The sequence below is a fragment of the Cryptomeria japonica genome, unplaced genomic scaffold (assembly GCF_030272615.1).
Source record: "Cryptomeria japonica unplaced genomic scaffold, Sugi_1.0 HiC_scaffold_32, whole genome shotgun sequence".
Classification (NCBI taxonomy): Eukaryota; Viridiplantae; Streptophyta; class Pinopsida; order Cupressales; family Cupressaceae; genus Cryptomeria; species Cryptomeria japonica.
Genome location: NW_026728854.1, coordinates 224,394 through 245,000, shown reverse-complemented (window position 1 = coordinate 245,000; position 20,607 = coordinate 224,394). Strand labels below are relative to the sequence as shown.

The following is a 20,607-nucleotide window of genomic DNA, read 5'->3' as shown; positions in this document are numbered from 1 at the left end:
TGCGCACCTCTGGTGTGCTCCAAAGCTCTCTCCAGCTGCGTGCACCTGCCCCGGCCGCGCACCCGGCCCCGCCCAGCTTCGCTCACCTGTCCCGGGCGTCTGGTGCGGAACCTTAGAGTAAGAAACATCACCGTGCACCTTGGCCAACGTGCGCGACTCGACCGAGCGCGCACTGGCCGAGGTGCACACCGATTTCACCTGGGTGCGCGCGCAGCACCTCGGGCGCACCGGGGTGCGCGCACAACGCCCGGGTTGCACCGTGGCCTGTGTGCTCGGGGCGCCTCGGGTGCGCGCTCGGTGTCGCCCCCGCGCGCGCGGTAGTGCGGGCAGCGCACCCCGGCCCGGCCCGGCCCCGACGAGAACGCAAACGGGCAAAAGGTTTATTCAAATAGCATTGCGACGCCCGGCGAAAAACTAAAAAAGGGTGCAACACCGGGACTTCCCGGGAGGTCACCCATCCCAGTACTACTCCGGCCCAAGCGCGCTTAACTGCGGAGTTCTGATGGGATCCGGTGCACTAACGCTGGTATGATCGCACCCGTTATGAGCTTGTCGCAGTGTGTACTTAGCAAACCGCGACCCACGTGCGAATCCACCCCGGCCACCCACCCCCGTCGAGGTGCACACCCTCCCTCGCGAAGTGCGCCCCGTTCGCCAAGTGTGAGCCCTGCCCGGGTGCGCGCACCTTGCTAGGGCGTCGGGTGTGCACCCGGCCCGGCCTACGTGCGTGCACCTGGACGGGGCGTCGTGTGCGTGCAGTGTCCCGTCTGCAACGCGGTGCCCACACACCACCTCGGGCGCAACGACCTGCGCTCACATGTGGGCCGAGTGCACCTTGGTGCATGTTCGGGGCGCCTCGGGTGCACGCTCGATCTTGCCCCGGTGCACCAAGGCGCTCGGTTTGCCCCGGGTGCGCACTTGGTGCAAGGTGGGCACCCAAAATAGGGATCAAGCACCAAAACACAAGTTTCGGGATGCAAAATGGGACCCAAGGACCACAAATGCGTTCCAAGACCCATGATGGGTCCACGAGAACAAAAATGTGTTCCGAGACTTAATAAACAAATATTGGGTTTTAGGAGAAGAAACATGCTCTGATGCCCAAAACGAGAATCGACCCCGAAAAGGCCACAGGCCAAAAGTGGGATGCGAGACAAAAAAAAATGGGACCCGAGGACCAAAATTGGGTTCCCAGGTCGAAGACAGGGCAACCGGACAAGAAACGACCTCTAAGGCTCGAAATGAGTCCCGACGACTAAAACTTGACAAGAAGCACCCATCAGGCACCCAACTCGACACCCATGGGATGCCGACCCACCCGGGCTTCCACCTAGCACACCTTGGCACCCACCCACCCTCGCACCCAACCTCGCACCCAACTTAGCACCTTTGAACCCACATTGGCACTCACCCTGACCCTGGCACCTTGGAACCCACATTGGCACTCACCTTGACCCTGGCACCCACCTTTGCACTCACCTTGGGACCCACCCTGGCTCCCACCTCGGCACCCACCCAGACACCCACCTTGGTTCCTTGGCACCCACCTTGGATCCTTGGCACCCACCCCGACACCCACCTTGGCACGCAACTTGGCTACTTGCCACCCACCTTGGCTCCTTGACGCCCACCCCGACAACCACCCCGTGACCTACCCTGGCTAGGGTTGGTGCACACCCACCCTGGTGCCCACCTTGGCACCCACCCCATGACCCACCTTGGCACGCACCTTAGTACCCACCCCGTTACCCACCCTAGGACCCACCCCGTGACCCACCTTGGCCAGGGTGGGTGCCTTGGTGCGCACAACTTGCCTGGGCTGCACACCAGGGCGGGCTCAAGATGGCACCCGCGTTCCGTTTTTTTCACTATCTTTCAAAACGGAAATTTTAAAATCTCGTTTTTTTTTTTTTTTTGCCTTTTCTGGAAATTAGTGAAGGCAGCGCATCAAAGGTGCGCAATGCTGGTGCGAACCCGGGAGCGCTCCGATGTGTGCTCCAAGGTGCGGCGTGCACGAAGTCCGAGCCCGGCTTGCCCCGGGTGCGCACCTCGCGTGCACCTTCGCCGGGGTGAGCACCTTGGCTGGGTTGCGCGCCCTGGTGCGCACCAAGGAGCGCTCTGAAGTGTGCTCCAAGGTGCGGCGTGCACGAAGTCGGAGCTCGGTTTGCCCCGGGTGTGCACCTCGGGTGCGCACCTCGCGTGCACCTTCGCTGCGGTGGGCACCTTGGCTGGGTTGCGCGCCTTGGTGGGCACCATGCAGTGCACGAAGTCGGAGCCCGGTTTGCCCCGGGCGCGCACCTCCGCCAGGGTGGGCACCTTGGTGCGCACAACTTGCCTGGGCTGCGCACCAGGAAGGGCTCAAGATGGCACCCGCGTTCCGTTTTTTTCACTATCTTTCAGAACGGAAATTTTAAAATATCGTTTTTTTTTGCCTTTTCTGGAAATTAGTGAAGGCAGCGCATCAAAGGTGCGCAACGCTGGTGCGAACCTGGGAGCGCTCCGATGTGTGCTCCAAGGTGCGGCGTGCACGAAGTCGGAGCCCGGTTTGCCCCGGGTGCGCCCTGGTGGGCACCATGGTGCGCACCAAGGAGCGCTCCGAAGTGTGCTCCAAGGTGCGGCCTGCACGAAGTCGGAGCCCGGTTTGCCCCGGGCGTGCACCGCGGGTGGGCACCTTGGTGCGCATGCCTTGCCTGGGCTGCGCACCAGGGCGGGCTCAAGATGGCACCCGCGTTCCGTTTTTTTCACTATCTTTCAAAACGGAAATTTTAAAATCTCATTTTTTTTTGCCTTTTCTGGAAATTAGTGAAGGCAGCGCATCAAAGGTGCGCACCTCGCTGCCCACCACGGTGCGCAACGCCGGTGGGCACCCGGGAGTGCTTCGAAGTGTGCTCCAAGGTGCTGCGTGCACGTTGTCGGAGCCCGGTTTGCCCCGGGTGCGCACCTCGCGTGCACCTTCGTCGGGGTGGGCACCTTGGCTGGGTTTGCCCCGGCTGCGCTCCGAAGCGGGGTTATTGGAGCGCCGCCTCTTTTTTTGTCGGAGCGTTTGGTGGGGTTTCTCGCATTGGCTCTTCCCAGGCCCGGTTGCCACCCTGGCGCGCACGAAGTCGGAAGTAGGGTTAATTGCCCGGGTGCGCACCTTTGCCAGGGTGGGCACCTTACCTGGGCTGTGCACCAGGGCGGGCTCAAGATGGCACCCGCGTTCCGTTTTTTTCACTATCTTTCAAAACGGAAATTTTAAAATCTCCTCTTTTTTTTGCCTTTTCTGGAAATTAGTGAAGGCAGCGCATCAAAGGTGCGCACCTCGCTGCCCACCTTGGTGTGCTCTGAGGTGCGCACCCGGGAGCGCTACGAAGTGTGCTCCAAGGTGCGGCGTGCACGTTGTCGGAGCCCGGTTTGCCCCGGGTGCGCACCTCGCCTGCACCTTGGCCGGGGTGGGCACCCTGGCTGGGTTTGCCCAGGGTGCGCTCCGAAGCGGGGTTACTGGAGCGCCCCCTCTTTTTTTGTCAGAGCGTTTGGTGGGGTTTCTCGCATTGGCTCTTCCCAGGCCCGGTTGTTGGGTGCGCTCCCACCCTGGCGCGCGCGAAGTTGGAAGTTGGGTTAATTGCCCGGGCGCGCACCTTCGCCAGGGTGGGCACCTTGGTGCGCACACCTTGGCTGGGCTGCGCACCAGGGCGGGCTCAAGATGGCACCAGCATTCCCTTTTTCTCACTATCTTTCAAAACGGAAATTTTAAAATCTCGTTTTTTTTTGCCTTTTATGGAAATTAGTGAAGGCATCGCATCAAAGGTGCGCACCTCGCTGCCCACCTTGGTGTGCTCCGAGGTGCCCACCACGGTGCGCTCCGAGGTGCCCACCACGGTGCGCAACGCCGGTGCGAACCCGGGAGCGCCCCGATGTGTGCTCCAAGGTGCGGCGTGCACGAAGCCGGACCCCGGTTTGCCCCGGGTGCGCACCTCGCGTGCACCTTGGTGCGCACACCTTGGCTGGGTTGCGCGGCCTGGTGGGCACCATGGTGCGCACCAAGGAGCGCTCCAAAGTGTGCTCCAAGGTGCGGCGTGCACGAAGTCCTAGCCCGGTTTGCCCCGGGTGCGCACCTTCGCCGCGGTGGGCACCATGGCGTGCACGAAGTCGGAGCCCGGTTTGCCCCGGGTGCGCACCTCGCGTGCACCTTCGCCGGGGTGGGCACCTCGGCTGGGTTGCGCGCCCTGGTGCGCACCAAGGAGCGCTCCGAAGTGTGCTCCAAGGTGCGGCGTGCACGAAGTCGGAGCCCGGTTTGCCCCGGGTGCGCACCTTCGCCGCGGTGGGCACCCTGGTGCGCACCATGGCGTGCACGAAGTCGGAGCCCGGTTTGCCCCGGGTGCGCACCTCGCGTGCACCTTCGGCGGGGTTGCGCGCCCTGGTGCGCACCAAGGAGCGCTCCGAAGTGTGCTCCAAGGTGCGGCGTGCACGAAGTCGGAGCCCGGTTTGCCCCGGGTGCGCACCTCGCGTGCACCTTCGGCGGGGTTGCGCGCCCTGGTGGGCACCATGGTGCGCACCAAGGAGCGCTCCGAAGTGTGCTCCAAGGTGCGGCGTGCACGAAGTCGGAGCCCGGTTTGCCCCGGGTGCGCACCTCGCGTGCACCTTCGCCGCGGTGGGCACCATGGCGTGCACGAAGTCGGAGCCCGGTTTGCCCCGGGTGCGCACCTCGCGTGCACCTTCGCCGGGGTGGGCACCTCGGCTGGGTTGCGCGCCCTGGTGCGCACCAAGGAGCGCTCCGAAGTGTGCTCCAAGGTGCGGCGTGCACGAAGTCGGAGCCCGGTTTGCCCCGGGTGCGCACCTCGCGTGCACCTTCGCCGCGGTGGGCACCATGGCGTGCACGAAGTCGGAGCCCGGTTTGCCCCGGGTGCGCACCCCGCGTGCACCTTCGCCGGGGTGGGCACCTCGGCTGGGTTGCGCGCCCTGGTGCGCACCAAGGAGCGCTCCGAAGTGTGCTCCAAGGTGCGGCGTGCACGAAGTCGGAGCCCGGTTTGCCCCGGGTGCGCACCTCGCGTGCACCTTCGCCGCGGTGGGCACCTTGGCTGGGTTGGGCACCATTGAGCGCTCCGAAGTGTGCTCCAAGGTGCGCACCATGGCCCTCCAAGGTGCGCAGCATGGCGTGCACGAAGTCGGAGCCCGGTTTGCCCCGGGTGCGCACCTCGCGTGCACCTTCGCCAGGGTGGGCACCTCGGTGCGCACACCTTCTCAATGTTTTCTTGCCTTTTCTGGAAATTGGTGAAGGCAGCGCATCAAAGGTGCGCACCTCGGTGTGCTCCGAGGTGCGAACCCGAGAGCGCTCCGAGGTGCCCACGAAGTCGAAAGTCGGGTTAATTGCATTGTTTTCCCCGGGTGCGCTCCGAGGTGCGCAACATCGGTGCGCACCAAGGAGGGCTCCGAAGTGTGCTCCAAGGTGCGCACGATTCGGAGCTCGGTTTGCCCGGGGTGCGCACACCTTGGCTGGGTTGCGCACCCTTTGTGCGCTCCAAGGTGCGCACGAAGTCGGAGCTCGGTTTGCCCCGGGTGCGCACCTTCGCCAGGGTGCGCACCTTGATGCGCACGCCTTGGCTGGGCTGCGCACCTTGGTGGGCGCCATGGTGCGCACCTTTCGTGCGCTCCAAGGTGCGCACGAAGTCGGAGCTCGGTTTGCCCCGGGTGCGCACCTTGGTGGGCGCCATGGTGCACTCCGAGGTGCCCAAGATTGGTGCGCACCAAGGAGCGCTCCGAAGTGCGCTCCAAGGTGCGCAGGTGCGCGCGAAGTCGAAAGTTGGGTTAATTGTCCGGTTTGCCTCGGGTGCGCACCTTGCGTGCACCTTCGCCAGGGTGGGCGCCTTGGTGCGCACACCTTGGCTGGGCTGCGCACCCGGGCGCGCACACCTTGGCACCCGCGTTTCCTTCATTTTAAATTTTTTTTTTTTACAATCTCTCAAGTGGGAAATTCTATAATCTCAACTTTTTTTGCCTTTTCAGGAAACTTTTGAATGGAGCGCATCATTGGTGCGCTCCGAAGTGTGCTCCAAGGTGCGCACCTCTGGTGTGCTCCAAAGCTCTCTCCAGCTGCGTGCACCTGCCCCGGCCGCGCACCCGGCCCCGCCCAGCTTCGCTCACCTGTCCCGGGCGTCTGGTGCGGAACCTTAGAGTAAGAAACATCACCGTGCACCTTGGCCAACGTGCGCGACTCGACCGAGCGCGCACTGGCCGAGGTGCACACCGATTTCACCTGGGTGCGCGCGCAGCACCTCGGGCGCACCGGGGTGCGCGCACAACGCCCGGGTTGCACCGTGGCCTGTGTGCTCGGGGCGCCTCGGGTGCGCGCTCGGTGTCGCCCCCGCGCGCGCGGTAGTGCGGGCAGCGCACCCCGGCCCGGCCCGGCCCCGACGAGAACGCAAACGGGCAAAAGGTTTATTCAAATAGCATTGCGACGCCCGGCGAAAAACTAAGAAAGGGTGCAACACCGGGACTTCCCGGGAGGTCACCCATCCCAGTACTACTCCGGCCCAAGCGCGCTTAACTGCGGAGTTCTGATGGGATCCGGTGCACTAACGCTGGTATGATCGCACCCGTTATGAGCTTGTCGCAGTGTGTACTTAGCAAACCGCGACCCACGTGCGAATCCACCCCGGCCACCCACCCCCGTCGAGGTGCACACCCTCCCTCGCGAAGTGCGCCCCGTTCGCCAAGTGTGAGCCCTGCCCGGGTGCGCGCACCTTGCTAGGGCGTCGGGTGTGCACCCGGCCCGGCCTACGTGCGTGCACCTGGACGGGGCGTCGTGTGCGTGCAGTGTCCCGTCTGCAACGCGGTGCCCACACACCACCTCGGGCGCAACGACCTGCGCTCACATGTGGGCCGAGTGCACCTTGGTGCATGTTCGGGGCGCCTCGGGTGCACGCTCGATCTTGCCCCGGTGCACCAAGGCGCTCGGTTTGCCCCGGGTGCGCACTTGGTGCAAGGTGGGCACCCAAAATAGGGATCAAGCACCAAAACACAAGTTTCGGGATGCAAAATGGGACCCAAGGACCACAAATGCGTTCCAAGACCCATGATGGGTCCACGAGAACAAAAATGTGTTCCGAGACTTAATAAACAAATATTGGGTTTTAGGAGAAGAAACATGCTCTGATGCCCAAAACGAGAATCGACCCCGAAAAGGCCACAGGCCAAAAGTGGGATGCGAGACAAAAAAAAATGGGACCCGAGGACCAAAATTGGGTTCCCAGGTCGAAGACAGGGCAACCGGACAAGAAACGACCTCTAAGGCTCGAAATGAGTCCCGACGACTAAAACTTGACAAGAAGCACCCATCAGGCACCCAACTCGACACCCATGGGATGCCGACCCACCCGGGCTTCCACCTAGCACACCTTGGCACCCACCCACCCTCGCACCCAACCTCGCACCCAACTTAGCACCTTTGAACCCACATTGGCACTCACCCTGACCCTGGCACCTTGGAACCCACATTGGCACTCACCTTGACCCTGGCACCCACCTTTGCACTCACCTTGGGACCCACCCTGGCTCCCACCTCGGCACCCACCCAGACACCCACCTTGGTTCCTTGGCACCCACCTTGGATCCTTGGCACCCACCCCGACACCCACCTTGGCACGCAACTTGGCTACTTGCCACCCACCTTGGCTCCTTGACGCCCACCCCGACAACCACCCCGTGACCTACCCTGGCTAGGGTTGGTGCACACCCACCCTGGTGCCCACCTTGGCACCCACCCCATGACCCACCTTGGCACGCACCTTAGTACCCACCCCGTTACCCACCCTAGGACCCACCCCGTGACCCACCTTGGCCAGGGTGGGTGCCTTGGTGCGCACAACTTGCCTGGGCTGCACACCAGGGCGGGCTCAAGATGGCACCCGCGTTCCGTTTTTTTCACTATCTTTCAAAACGGAAATTTTAAAATCTCGTTTTTTTTTTTTTTTTGCCTTTTCTGGAAATTAGTGAAGGCAGCGCATCAAAGGTGCGCAATGCTGGTGCGAACCCGGGAGCGCTCCGATGTGTGCTCCAAGGTGCGGCGTGCACGAAGTCCGAGCCCGGCTTGCCCCGGGTGCGCACCTCGCGTGCACCTTCGCCGGGGTGAGCACCTTGGCTGGGTTGCGCGCCCTGGTGCGCACCAAGGAGCGCTCTGAAGTGTGCTCCAAGGTGCGGCGTGCACGAAGTCGGAGCTCGGTTTGCCCCGGGTGTGCACCTCGGGTGCGCACCTCGCGTGCACCTTCGCTGCGGTGGGCACCTTGGCTGGGTTGCGCGCCTTGGTGGGCACCATGCAGTGCACGAAGTCGGAGCCCGGTTTGCCCCGGGCGCGCACCTCCGCCAGGGTGGGCACCTTGGTGCGCACAACTTGCCTGGGCTGCGCACCAGGAAGGGCTCAAGATGGCACCCGCGTTCCGTTTTTTTCACTATCTTTCAGAACGGAAATTTTAAAATATCGTTTTTTTTTGCCTTTTCTGGAAATTAGTGAAGGCAGCGCATCAAAGGTGCGCAACGCTGGTGCGAACCTGGGAGCGCTCCGATGTGTGCTCCAAGGTGCGGCGTGCACGAAGTCGGAGCCCGGTTTGCCCCGGGTGCGCCCTGGTGGGCACCATGGTGCGCACCAAGGAGCGCTCCGAAGTGTGCTCCAAGGTGCGGCCTGCACGAAGTCGGAGCCCGGTTTGCCCCGGGTGTGCACCGCGGGTGGGCACCTTGGTGCGCATGCCTTGCCTGGGCTGCGCACCAGGGCGGGCTCAAGATGGCACCCGCGTTCCGTTTTTTTCACTATCTTTCAAAACGGAAATTTTAAAATCTCATTTTTTTTTGCCTTTTCTGGAAATTAGTGAAGGCAGCGCATCAAAGGTGCGCACCTCGCTGCCCACCACGGTGCGCAACGCCGGTGGGCACCCGGGAGTGCTTCGAAGTGTGCTCCAAGGTGCTGCGTGCACGTTGTCGGAGCCCGGTTTGCCCCGGGTGCGCACCTCGCGTGCACCTTCGTCGGGGTGGGCACCTTGGCTGGGTTTGCCCCGGCTGCGCTCCGAAGCGGGGTTATTGGAGCGCCGCCTCTTTTTTTGTCGGAGCGTTTGGTGGGGTTTCTCGCATTGGCTCTTCCCAGGCCCGGTTGCCACCCTGGCGCGCACGAAGTCGGAAGTAGGGTTAATTGCCCGGGTGCGCACCTTTGCCAGGGTGGGCACCTTACCTGGGCTGTGCACCAGGGCGGGCTCAAGATGGCACCCGCGTTCCGTTTTTTTCACTATCTTTCAAAACGGAAATTTTAAAATCTCCTCTTTTTTTTGCCTTTTCTGGAAATTAGTGAAGGCAGCGCATCAAAGGTGCGCACCTCGCTGCCCACCTTGGTGTGCTCTGAGGTGCGCACCCGGGAGCGCTACGAAGTGTGCTCCAAGGTGCGGCGTGCACGTTGTCGGAGCCCGGTTTGCCCCGGGTGCGCACCTCGCCTGCACCTTGGCCGGGGTGGGCACCCTGGCTGGGTTTGCCCAGGGTGCGCTCCGAAGCGGGGTTACTGGAGCGCCCCCTCTTTTTTTGTCAGAGCGTTTGGTGGGGTTTCTCGCATTGGCTCTTCCCAGGCCCGGTTGTTGGGTGCGCTCCCACCCTGGCGCGCGCGAAGTTGGAAGTTGGGTTAATTGCCCGGGCGCGCACCTTCGCCAGGGTGGGCACCTTGGTGCGCACACCTTGGCTGGGCTGCGCACCAGGGCGGGCTCAAGATGGCACCAGCATTCCCTTTTTCTCACTATCTTTCAAAACGGAAATTTTAAAATCTCGTTTTCTTTTGCCTTTTATGGAAATTAGTGAAGGCATCGCATCAAAGGTGCGCACCTCGCTGCCCACCTTGGTGTGCTCCGAGGTGCCCACCACGGTGCGCTCCGAGGTGCCCACCACGGTGCGCAACGCCGGTGCGAACCCGGGAGCGCCCCGATGTGTGCTCCAAGGTGCGGCGTGCACGAAGCCGGACCCCGGTTTGCCCCGGGTGCGCACCTCGCGTGCACCTTGGTGCGCACACCTTGGCTGGGTTGCGCGGCCTGGTGGGCACCATGGTGCGCACCAAGGAGCGCTCCGAAGTGTGCTCCAAGGTGCGGCGTGCACGAAGTCCTAGCCCGGTTTGCCCCGGGTGCGCACCTTCGCCGCGGTGGGCACCATGGCGTGCACGAAGTCGGAGCCCGGTTTGCCCCGGGTGCGCACCTCGCGTGCACCTTCGCCGGGGTGGGCACCTCGGCTGGGTTGCGCGCCCTGGTGCGCACCAAGGAGCGCTCCGAAGTGTGCTCCAAGGTGCGGCGTGCACGAAGTCGGAGCCCGGTTTGCCCCGGGTGCGCACCTTCGCCGCGGTGGGCACCCTGGTGCGCACCATGGCGTGCACGAAGTCGGAGCCCGGTTTGCCCCGGGTGCGCACCTCGCGTGCACCTTCGGCGGGGTTGCGCGCCCTGGTGCGCACCAAGGAGCGCTCCGAAGTGTGCTCCAAGGTGCGGCGTGCACGAAGTCGGAGCCCGGTTTGCCCCGGGTGCGCACCTCGCGTGCACCTTCGGCGGGGTTGCGCGCCCTGGTGGGCACCATGGTGCGCACCAAGGAGCGCTCCGAAGTGTGCTCCAAGGTGCGGCGTGCACGAAGTCGGAGCCCGGTTTGCCCCGGGTGCGCACCTCGCGTGCACCTTCGCCGCGGTGGGCACCATGGCGTGCACGAAGTCGGAGCCCGGTTTGCCCCGGGTGCGCACCTCGCGTGCACCTTCGCCGCGGTGGGCACCATGGCGTGCACGAAGTCGGAGCCCGGTTTGCCCCGGGTGCGCACCTCGCGTGCACCTTCGCCGGGGTGGGCACCTCGGCTGGGTTGCGCGCCCTGGTGCGCACCAAGGAGCGCTCCGAAGTGTGCTCCAAGGTGCGGCGTGCACGAAGTCGGAGCCCGGTTTGCCCCGGGTGCGCACCTCGCGTGCACCTTGGCGCGGTGGGCACCATGGCGTGCACGAAGTCGGAGCCCGGTTTGCCCCGGGTGCGCACCCCGCGTGCACCTTCGCCGGGGTGGGCACCTCGGCTGGGTTGCGCGCCCTGGTGCGCACCAAGGAGCGCTCCGAAGTGTGCTCCAAGGTGCGGCGTGCACGAAGTCGGAGCCCGGTTTGCCCCGGGTGCGCACCTCGCGTGCACCTTCGCCGCGGTGGGCACCTTGGCTGGGTTGGGCACCATTGAGCGCTCCGAAGTGTGCTCCAAGGTGCGCACCATGGCCCTCCAAGGTGCGCAGCATGGCGTGCACGAAGTCGGAGCCCGGTTTGCCCCGGGTGCGCACCTCGCGTGCACCTTCGCCAGGGTGGGCACCTCGGTGCGCACACCTTCTCAATGTTTTCTTGCCTTTTCTGGAAATTGGTGAAGGCAGCGCATCAAAGGTGCGCACCTCGGTGTGCTCCGAGGTGCGAACCCGAGAGCGCTCCGAGGTGCCCACGAAGTCGAAAGTCGGGTTAATTGCATTGTTTTCCCCGGGTGCGCTCCGAGGTGCGCAACATCGGTGCGCACCAAGGAGGGCTCCGAAGTGTGCTCCAAGGTGCGCACGATTCGGAGCTCGGTTTGCCCGGGGTGCGCACACCTTGGCTGGGTTGCGCACCCTTTGTGCGCTCCAAGGTGCGCACGAAGTCGGAGCTCGGTTTGCCCCGGGTGCGCACCTTCGCCAGGGTGCGCACCTTGATGCGCACGCCTTGGCTGGGCTGCGCACCTTGGTGGGCGCCATGGTGCGCACCTTTCGTGCGCTCCAAGGTGCGCACGAAGTCGGAGCTCGGTTTGCCCCGGGTGCGCACCTTGGTGGGCGCCATGGTGCACTCCGAGGTGCCCAAGATTGGTGCGCACCAAGGAGCGCTCCGAAGTGCGCTCCAAGGTGCGCAGGTGCGCGCGAAGTCGAAAGTTGGGTTAATTGTCCGGTTTGCCTCGGGTGCGCACCTTGCGTGCACCTTCGCCAGGGTGGGCGCCTTGGTGCGCACACCTTGGCTGGGCTGCGCACCCGGGCGCGCACACCTTGGCACCCGCGTTTCCTTCATTTTAAATTTTTTTTTTTTACAATCTCTCAAGTGGGAAATTCTATAATCTCAACTTTTTTTGCCTTTTCAGGAAACTTTTGAATGGAGCGCATCATTGGTGCGCTCCGAAGTGTGCTCCAAGGTGCGCACCTCTGGTGTGCTCCAAAGCTCTCTCCAGCTGCGTGCACCTGCCCCGGCCGCGCACCCGGCCCCGCCCAGCTTCGCTCACCTGTCCCGGGCGTCTGGTGCGGAACCTTAGAGTAAGAAACATCACCGTGCACCTTGGCCAACGTGCGCGACTCGACCGAGCGCGCACTGGCCGAGGTGCACACCGATTTCACCTGGGTGCGCGCGCAGCACCTCGGGCGCACCGGGGTGCGCGCACAACGCCCGGGTTGCACCGTGGCCTGTGTGCTCGGGGCGCCTCGGGTGCGCGCTCGGTGTCGCCCCCGCGCGCGCGGTAGTGCGGGCAGCGCACCCCGGCCCGGCCCGGCCCCGACGAGAACGCAAATGGGCAAAAGGTTTATTCAAATAGCATTGCGACGCCCGGCGAAAAACTAAAAAAGGGTGCAACACCGGGACTTCCCGGGAGGTCACCCATCCCAGTACTACTCCGGCCCAAGCGCGCTTAACTGCGGAGTTCTGATGGGATCCGGTGCACTAACGCTGGTATGATCGCACCCGTTATGAGCTTGTCGCAGTGTGTACTTAGCAAACCGCGACCCACGTGCGAATCCACCCCGGCCACCCACCCCCGTCGAGGTGCACACCCTCCCTCGCGAAGTGCGCCCCGTTCGCCAAGTGTGAGCCCTGCCCGGGTGCGCGCACCTTGCTAGGGCGTCGGGTGTGCACCCGGCCCGGCCTACGTGCGTGCACCTGGACGGGGCGTCGTGTGCGTGCAGTGTCCCGTCTGCAACGCGGTGCCCACACACCACCTCGGGCGCAACGACCTGCGCTCACATGTGGGCCGAGTGCACCTTGGTGCATGTTCGGGGCGCCTCGGGTGCACGCTCGATCTTGCCCCGGTGCACCAAGGCGCTCGGTTTGCCCCGGGTGCGCACTTGGTGCAAGGTGGGCACCCAAAATAGGGATCAAGCACCAAAACACAAGTTTCGGGATGCAAAATGGGACCCAAGGACCACAAATGCGTTCCAAGACCCATGATGGGTCCACGAGAACAAAAATGTGTTCCGAGACTTAATAAACAAATATTGGGTTTTAGGAGAAGAAACATGCTCTGATGCCCAAAACGAGAATCGACCCCGAAAAGGCCACAGGCCAAAAGTGGGATGCGAGACAAAAAAAAATGGGACCCGAGGACCAAAATTGGGTTCCCAGGTCGAAGACAGGGCAACCGGACAAGAAACGACCTCTAAGGCTCGAAATGAGTCCCGACGACTAAAACTTGACAAGAAGCACCCATCAGGCACCCAACTCGACACCCATGGGATGCCGACCCACCCGGGCTTCCACCTAGCACACCTTGGCACCCACCCACCCTCGCACCCAACCTCGCACCCAACTTAGCACCTTTGAACCCACATTGGCACTCACCCTGACCCTGGCACCTTGGAACCCACATTGGCACTCACCTTGACCCTGGCACCCACCTTTGCACTCACCTTGGGACCCACCCTGGCTCCCACCTCGGCACCCACCCAGACACCCACCTTGGTTCCTTGGCACCCACCTTGGATCCTTGGCACCCACCCCGACACCCACCTTGGCACGCAACTTGGCTACTTGCCACCCACCTTGGCTCCTTGACGCCCACCCCGACAACCACCCCGTGACCTACCCTGGCTAGGGTTGGTGCACACCCACCCTGGTGCCCACCTTGGCACCCACCCCATGACCCACCTTGGCACGCACCTTAGTACCCACCCCGTTACCCACCCTAGGACCCACCCCGTGACCCACCTTGGCCAGGGTGGGTGCCTTGGTGCGCACAACTTGCCTGGGCTGCACACCAGGGCGGGCTCAAGATGGCACCCGCGTTCCGTTTTTTTCACTATCTTTCAAAACGGAAATTTTAAAATCTCGTTTTTTTTTTTTTTTTGCCTTTTCTGGAAATTAGTGAAGGCAGCGCATCAAAGGTGCGCAATGCTGGTGCGAACCCGGGAGCGCTCCGATGTGTGCTCCAAGGTGCGGCGTGCACGAAGTCCGAGCCCGGCTTGCCCCGGGTGCGCACCTCGCGTGCACCTTCGCCGGGGTGAGCACCTTGGCTGGGTTGCGCGCCCTGGTGCGCACCAAGGAGCGCTCTGAAGTGTGCTCCAAGGTGCGGCGTGCACGAAGTCGGAGCTCGGTTTGCCCCGGGTGTGCACCTCGGGTGCGCACCTCGCGTGCACCTTCGCTGCGGTGGGCACCTTGGCTGGGTTGCGCGCCTTGGTGGGCACCATGCAGTGCACGAAGTCGGAGCCCGGTTTGCCCCGGGCGCGCACCTCCGCCAGGGTGGGCACCTTGGTGCGCACAACTTGCCTGGGCTGCGCACCAGGAAGGGCTCAAGATGGCACCCGCGTTCCGTTTTTTTCACTATCTTTCAGAACGGAAATTTTAAAATATCGTTTTTTTTTGCCTTTTCTGGAAATTAGTGAAGGCAGCGCATCAAAGGTGCGCAACGCTGGTGCGAACCTGGGAGCGCTCCGATGTGTGCTCCAAGGTGCGGCGTGCACGAAGTCGGAGCCCGGTTTGCCCCGGGTGCGCCCTGGTGGGCACCATGGTGCGCACCAAGGAGCGCTCCGAAGTGTGCTCCAAGGTGCGGCCTGCACGAAGTCGGAGCCCGGTTTGCCCCGGGCGTGCACCGCGGGTGGGCACCTTGGTGCGCATGCCTTGCCTGGGCTGCGCACCAGGGCGGGCTCAAGATGGCACCCGCGTTCCGTTTTTTTCACTATCTTTCAAAACGGAAATTTTAAAATCTCATTTTTTTTTGCCTTTTCTGGAAATTAGTGAAGGCAGCGCATCAAAGGTGCGCACCTCGCTGCCCACCACGGTGCGCAACGCCGGTGGGCACCCGGGAGTGCTTCGAAGTGTGCTCCAAGGTGCTGCGTGCACGTTGTCGGAGCCCGGTTTGCCCCGGGTGCGCACCTCGCGTGCACCTTCGTCGGGGTGGGCACCTTGGCTGGGTTTGCCCCGGCTGCGCTCCGAAGCGGGGTTATTGGAGCGCCGCCTCTTTTTTTGTCGGAGCGTTTGGTGGGGTTTCTCGCATTGGCTCTTCCCAGGCCCGGTTGCCACCCTGGCGCGCACGAAGTCGGAAGTAGGGTTAATTGCCCGGGTGCGCACCTTTGCCAGGGTGGGCACCTTACCTGGGCTGTGCACCAGGGCGGGCTCAAGATGGCACCCGCGTTCCGTTTTTTTCACTATCTTTCAAAACGGAAATTTTAAAATCTCCTCTTTTTTTTGCCTTTTCTGGAAATTAGTGAAGGCAGCGCATCAAAGGTGCGCACCTCGCTGCCCACCTTGGTGTGCTCTGAGGTGCGCACCCGGGAGCGCTACGAAGTGTGCTCCAAGGTGCGGCGTGCACGTTGTCGGAGCCCGGTTTGCCCCGGGTGCGCACCTCGCCTGCACCTTGGCCGGGGTGGGCACCCTGGCTGGGTTTGCCCAGGGTGCGCTCCGAAGCGGGGTTACTGGAGCGCCCCCTCTTTTTTTGTCAGAGCGTTTGGTGGGGTTTCTCGCATTGGCTCTTCCCAGGCCCGGTTGTTGGGTGCGCTCCCACCCTGGCGCGCGCGAAGTTGGAAGTTGGGTTAATTGCCCGGGCGCGCACCTTCGCCAGGGTGGGCACCTTGGTGCGCACACCTTGGCTGGGCTGCGCACCAGGGCGGGCTCAAGATGGCACCAGCATTCCCTTTTTCTCACTATCTTTCAAAACGGAAATTTTAAAATCTCGTTTTCTTTTGCCTTTTATGGAAATTAGTGAAGGCATCGCATCAAAGGTGCGCACCTCGCTGCCCACCTTGGTGTGCTCCGAGGTGCCCACCACGGTGCGCTCCGAGGTGCCCACCACGGTGCGCAACGCCGGTGCGAACCCGGGAGCGCCCCGATGTGTGCTCCAAGGTGCGGCGTGCACGAAGCCGGACCCCGGTTTGCCCCGGGTGCGCACCTCGCGTGCACCTTGGTGCGCACACCTTGGCTGGGTTGCGCGGCCTGGTGGGCACCATGGTGCGCACCAAGGAGCGCTCCGAAGTGTGCTCCAAGGTGCGGCGTGCACGAAGTCCTAGCCCGGTTTGCCCCGGGTGCGCACCTTCGCCGCGGTGGGCACCATGGCGTGCACGAAGTCGGAGCCCGGTTTGCCCCGGGTGCGCACCTCGCGTGCACCTTCGCCGGGGTGGGCACCTCGGCTGGGTTGCGCGCCCTGGTGCGCACCAAGGAGCGCTCCGAAGTGTGCTCCAAGGTGCGGCGTGCACGAAGTCGGAGCCCGGTTTGCCCCGGGTGCGCACCTTCGCCGCGGTGGGCACCCTGGTGCGCACCATGGCGTGCACGAAGTCGGAGCCCGGTTTGCCCCGGGTGCGCACCTCGCGTGCACCTTCGGCGGGGTTGCGCGCCCTGGTGCGCACCAAGGAGCGCTCCGAAGTGTGCTCCAAGGTGCGGCGTGCACGAAGTCGGAGCCCGGTTTGCCCCGGGTGCGCACCTCGCGTGCACCTTCGGCGGGGTTGCGCGCCCTGGTGGGCACCATGGTGCGCACCAAGGAGCGCTCCGAAGTGTGCTCCAAGGTGCGGCGTGCACGAAGTCGGAGCCCGGTTTGCCCCGGGTGCGCACCTCGCGTGCACCTTCGCCGCGGTGGGCACCATGGCGTGCACGAAGTCGGAGCCCGGTTTGCCCCGGGTGCGCACCTCGCGTGCACCTTTGCCGCGGTGGGCACCATGGCGTGCACGAAGTCGGAGCCCGGTTTGCCCCGGGTGCGCACCTCGCGTGCACCTTCGCTGGGGTGGGCACCTCGGCTGGGTTGCGCGCCCTGGTGCGCACCAAGGAGCGCTCCGAAGTGTGCTCCAAGGTGCGGCGTGCACGAAGTCGGAGCCCGGTTTGCCCCGGGTGCGCACCTCGCGTGCACCTTCGCCGCGGTGGGCACCATGGCGTGCACGAAGTCGGAGCCCGGTTTGCCCCGGGTGCGCACCCCGCGTGCACCTTCGCCGGGGTGGGCACCTCGGCTGGGTTGCGCGCCCTGGTGCGCACCAAGGAGCGCTCCGAAGTGTGCTCCAAGGTGCGGCGTGCACGAAGTCGGAGCCCGGTTTACCCCGGGTGCGCACCTCGCGTGCACCTTCGCCGCGGTGGGCACCTTGGCTGGGTTGGGCACCATTGAGCGCTCCGAAGTGTGCTCCAAGGTGCGCACCATGGCCCTCCAAGGTGCGCAGCATGGCGTGCACGAAGTCGGAGCCCGGTTTGCCCCGGGTGCGCACCTCGCGTGCACCTTCGCCAGGGTGGGCACCTCGGTGCGCACACCTTCTCAATGTTTTCTTGCCTTTTCTGGAAATTGGTGAAGGCAGCGCATCAAAGGTGCGCACCTCGGTGTGCTCCGAGGTGCGAACCCGAGAGCGCTCCGAGGTGCCCACGAAGTCGAAAGTCGGGTTAATTGCATTGTTTTCCCCGGGTGCGCTCCGAGGTGCGCAACATCGGTGCGCACCAAGGAGGGCTCCGAAGTGTGCTCCAAGGTGCGCACGATTCGGAGCTCGGTTTGCCCGGGGTGCGCACACCTTGGCTGGGTTGCGCACCCTTTGTGCGCTCCAAGGTGCGCACGAAGTCGGAGCTCGGTTTGCCCCGGGTGCGCACCTTCGCCAGGGTGCGCACCTTGATGCGCACGCCTTGGCTGGGCTGCGCACCTTGGTGGGCGCCATGGTGCGCACCTTTCGTGCGCTCCAAGGTGCGCACGAAGTCGGAGCTCGGTTTGCCCCGGGTGCGCACCTTGGTGGGCGCCATGGTGCACTCCGAGGTGCCCAAGATTGGTGCGCACCAAGGAGCGCTCCGAAGTGCGCTCCAAGGTGCGCAGGTGCGCGCGAAGTCGAAAGTTGGGTTAATTGTCCGGTTTGCCTCGGGTGCGCACCTTGCGTGCACCTTCGCCAGGGTGGGCGCCTTGGTGCGCACACCTTGGCTGGGCTGCGCACCCGGGCGCGCACACCTTGGCACCCGCGTTTCCTTCATTTTAAATTTTTTTTTTTTACAATCTCTCAAGTGGGAAATTCTATAATCTCAACTTTTTTTGCCTTTTCAGGAAACTTTTGAATGGAGCGCATCATTGGTGCGCTCCGAAGTGTGCTCCAAGGTGCGCACCTCTGGTGTGCTCCAAAGCTCTCTCCAGCTGCGTGCACCTGCCCCGGCCGCGCACCCGGCCCCGCCCAGCTTCGCTCACCTGTCCCGGGCGTCTGGTGCGGAACCTTAGAGTAAGAAACATCACCGTGCACCTTGGCCAACGTGCGCGACTCGACCGAGCGCGCACTGGCCGAGGTGCACACCGATTTCACCTGGGTGCGCGCGCAGCACCTCGGGCGCACCGGGGTGCGCGCACAACGCCCGGGTTGCACCGTGGCCTGTGTGCTCGGGGCGCCTCGGGTGCGCGCTCGGTGTCGCCCCCCGCGCGCGCGGTAGTGCGGGCAGCGCACCCCGGCCCGGCCCGGCCCCGACGAGAACGCAAACGGGCAAAAGGTTTATTCAAATAGCATTGCGACGCCCGGCGAAAAACTAAAAAAGGGTGCAACACCGGGACTTCCCGGGAGGTCACCCATCCCAGTACTACTCCGGCCCAAGCGCGCTTAACTGCGGAGTTCTGATGGGATCCGGTGCACTAACGCTGGTATGATCGCACCCGTTATGAGCTTGTCGCAGTGTGTACTTAGCAAACCGCGACCCACGTGCGAATCCACCCCGGCCACCCACCCCCGTCGAGGTGCACACCCTCCCTCGCGAAGTGCGCCCCGTTCGCCAAGTGTGAGCCCTGCCCGGGTGCGCGCACCTTGCTAGGGCGTCGGGTGTGCACCCGGCCCGGCCTACGTGCGTGCACCTGGACGGGGCGTCGTGTGCGTGCAGTGTCCCGTCTGCAACGCGGTGCCCACACACCACCTCGGGCGCAACGACCTGCGCTCACATGTGGGCCGAGTGCACCTTGGTGCATGTTCGGGGCGCCTCGGGTGCACGCTCGATCTTGCCCCGGTGCACCAAGGCGCTCGGTTTGCCCCGGGTGCGCACTTGGTGCAAGGTGGGCACCCAAAATAGGGATCAAGCACCAAAACACAAGTTTCGGGATGCAAAATGGGACCCAAGGACCACAAATGCGTTCCAAGACCCATGATGGGTCCACGAGAACAAAAATGTGTTCCGAGACTTAATAAACAAATATTGGGTTTTAGGAGAAGAAACATGCTCTGATGCCCAAAACGAGAATCGACCCCGAAAAGGCCACAGGCCAAAAGTGGGATGCGAGACAAAAAAAAATGGGACCCGAGGACCAAAATTGGGTTCCCAGGTCGAAGACAGGGCAACCGGACAAGAAACGACCTCTAAGGCTCGAAATGAGTCCCGACGACTAAAACTTGACAAGAAGCACCCATCAGGCACCCAACTCGACACCCATGGGATGCCGACCCACCCGGGCTTCCACCTAGCACACCTTGGCACCCACCCACCCTCGCACCCAACCTCGCACCCAACTTAGCACCTTTGAACCCACATTGGCACTCACCCTGACCCTGGCACCTTGGAACCCACATTGGCACTCACCTTGACCCTGGCACCCACCTTTGCACTCACCTTGGGACCCACCCTGGCTCCCACCTCGGCACCCACCCAGACACCCACCTTGGTTCCTTGGCACCCACCTTGGATCCTTGGCACCCACCCCGACACCCACCTTGGCACGCAACTTGGCTACTTGCCACCCACCTTGGCTCCTTGACGCCCACCCCGACAACCACCCCGTGACCTACCCTGGCTAGGGTTGGTGCACACCCACCCTGGTGCCCACCTTGGCACCCACCCCATGACCCACCTTGGCACGCACCTTAGTACCCACCCCGTTACCCACCCTAGGACCCACCCCGTGACCCACCTTGGCCAGGGTGGGTGCACCCACCCTGGTGCCCACCTTGGCACCCACCCATCCTAGCACCCAGCCTGTGACCGGGCTTGGAACCCAACCTTGCACCCGTCTTGGCCAGTGTGGGTGCGCACCCATCCTGGCACCCACGTTGTGACACACCCTTTAACCCACGCACCCTAGCAGCCACGTTGGCACCCACCTTGGAACACAACCTAGCAACTTGGCACCCACCCCGTGACCCACCTTGGCATCCACCATAGCAGTCGCCCACTTGGCACCCACCTTGGAACCCAAGTTGGCACCCACCTCGGCACCCACCTTGACACTTGTGGACCCACCTTGCCACTCACCCTAGCATCGACCCATCCTAGCACCCACCCTGGCACCTTTGCACCCTAGCACTCACCCATCCTAGCACCTAACCTGTGACCCACCTTGACACTCACCCTCGCACCCACCTTGGAACCCAACCTAGCACCCACCCACCCTGACACCAACCCTAGCACCTACCCACCCTTGCACCCACCCTGTGACCCATCTTGGCACCCACCCATCCTACCACTCAACCTATCACCCACCTTCTCACCCA

At 63.6% G+C, this 20,607-nt stretch overlaps 4 non-coding genes across 4 annotated transcripts; all 4 read right to left on the bottom strand.

Moving 5' to 3' along the window:
* Positions 1-421: 421 nt before the first annotated feature.
* On the bottom strand, positions 422-540 carry LOC131861731 (5S ribosomal RNA). The gene has a single exon (XR_009360763.1). It is a non-coding gene; the product is annotated as a 5S ribosomal RNA (ribosomal RNA).
* A 5,915-nt stretch (positions 541-6,455) lies between these two features.
* On the bottom strand, positions 6,456-6,574 carry LOC131861723 (5S ribosomal RNA). The gene has a single exon (XR_009360756.1). It is a non-coding gene; the product is annotated as a 5S ribosomal RNA (ribosomal RNA).
* A 5,988-nt stretch (positions 6,575-12,562) lies between these two features.
* On the bottom strand, positions 12,563-12,681 carry LOC131861712 (5S ribosomal RNA). Its single transcript, XR_009360745.1, has one exon. It is a non-coding gene; the product is annotated as a 5S ribosomal RNA (ribosomal RNA).
* Positions 12,682-18,671: 5,990 nt separating this feature from the next.
* On the bottom strand, positions 18,672-18,790 carry LOC131861701 (5S ribosomal RNA). The gene has a single exon (XR_009360734.1). It is a non-coding gene; the product is annotated as a 5S ribosomal RNA (ribosomal RNA).
* Between the last annotated feature and the right edge of the window lie 1,817 nt (positions 18,791-20,607).